The sequence below is a fragment of the Neomonachus schauinslandi genome, chromosome 8 (assembly GCF_002201575.2).
Source record: "Neomonachus schauinslandi chromosome 8, ASM220157v2, whole genome shotgun sequence".
In the NCBI taxonomy this organism is placed as follows: domain Eukaryota; kingdom Metazoa; phylum Chordata; class Mammalia; order Carnivora; family Phocidae; genus Neomonachus; species Neomonachus schauinslandi.
In genome coordinates, this window is record NC_058410.1 from 71,037,605 (window position 1) to 71,039,488 (window position 1,884).

Here is a 1,884-nt window from a genome sequence, read left to right on the forward strand (position 1 = left end):
TGTGAATTCTGAATTAATTGAATGGAAGTTTTCCTACATAATCCTTATCAGAGAATATGTTTAATGGTCCTATTTGTCACTAGGATTCTATTCCTATTGGAAAGTAAAGTGTCATTTTTCTCACTATTATCATCATCAACAACAAACTCTTACCAGATACAAGGCATTAGAGTCTAGGGAAGAAATCAAAATATAAAAGGACAGGGAGAGTATGAATACCCTGTCATGGGGTTACAAGAATCTATGCATATATACACACTCATTAAACTGTACCCAATAAAAGTAAACTTTACTGCATGTAAAAAATTTTTAAATACATTTTTTAATGTATAAGAGGAATTCAAAGACAGATTTACCGTGAAGCTAATGAAGCTGAACATTCAGGGCTGCTAGCAAGCACAAATCCTTCTAAGGCCTTATACCTATTTTGTACTCTTTTTCATAACGTGGGCTCCATTCCAAACTGTATACGCTTCAGGACATAAAACTTGCATTCACCCCTTGGAGGTACGGCTCTAAAATAATTAAATTTACTTCCATGAGTTAAATACAGGGAAAGTTACAGAACAGAATGAGGCAGCAAATGCTGAATTCTGGGAATTCATAAGAAGAGCAATATCAGAGCACTAGGGAGGTCAGTGGGATTTGAATTGGGTCTTTGTAATAAAGTCTGACTCCATCTTTGATGTTTGACTACTAACAGCTTTCAAGCCCCATCACTCTTGTACCCCTTCTGCAAGCTGATACAAAATCTGGCTGCCCCCTCCTTTGGTACCAGTAGTCAGTTCAAAACACACTAGCACCAGCCCATGTGGGAGCCCTCATCCGGTCCCACTCCCTAATCACAGTAAAAGCACGGTCTCCATTTCCTACTCTCTCAAGTCATTTTAGACCACTTTGGAAGCCCGCATTGTTCTCCATAGAAATTCCCATTATGTAACAAACCTTTCATTCCCTCTTGTTGCATGCATAACATCATCAGTCTTGACATCCAAACCAAATTTGGGGTGGGAACTGAATATTGGATAATGGGTCCCTCTTGTTCTGTTTCTGCAAGGTTATCATAACTGTCTTGACAATCTATACAATTTCGATGCACCAAGAAGAGAAGGGCATTTTGGGGAGAGAAAATGGCTTACACAAAGACAGAGAGGTGGAAACATGAAAACTGTGTATGCAGGATGATGTCATTGAAACCGTAAGTTTGAATAGATGAGTCAGAAAGGTGGTAATAAAGCTAAAGTGGTAGTAGGGGCTCATTGAACAGGTTTAGAAATACGGATTTCTCTTTTATACATCAAGACACTACCAATGATCTTTTTTGAATGGGGAAATAATTGAGTAAGTATAAGAATATTATCTATCTAGTTACAGGAGGTCAAATGGGCTGGAGGCAGAGAGGTTAAGAGAGACAGAAACTGTCAAGCATAGGATGGTAAGGTCTTGCATTACTGTAGTGTCAGTGGGATGGGAAGGAAGAGAGGGATGGCTGTAAAAATACCGTGAATACAGATGTGACAACAGGGATGGTGGGAAAGGGGGAAGGAAAGAATTAAGGATGGCTAAAAGATATAAAATGACTATAACAAGAATAAATTCCATAAAACAAGCATCAATCACTAAATGGATAGTCCCTTTGTGGCACCTATTTGTATCACCCATCATGAAATGATTCACATCCAATTCAAGAAATATTTATTGAGCATACATTTATTCAACAAATAATTAGTAAGGACAGGCACTGTACTAAGGTAGGGGGCAAAGAGATAAATAATCAATAGCCCGTTTCCCTCAAGGAACTTAAATTCTACCATGGGGAAACTGCTCTTTATTCAGCTCACTATAAAATAATGTGATAAATGCTATATTCATTTAGGAAGAGGG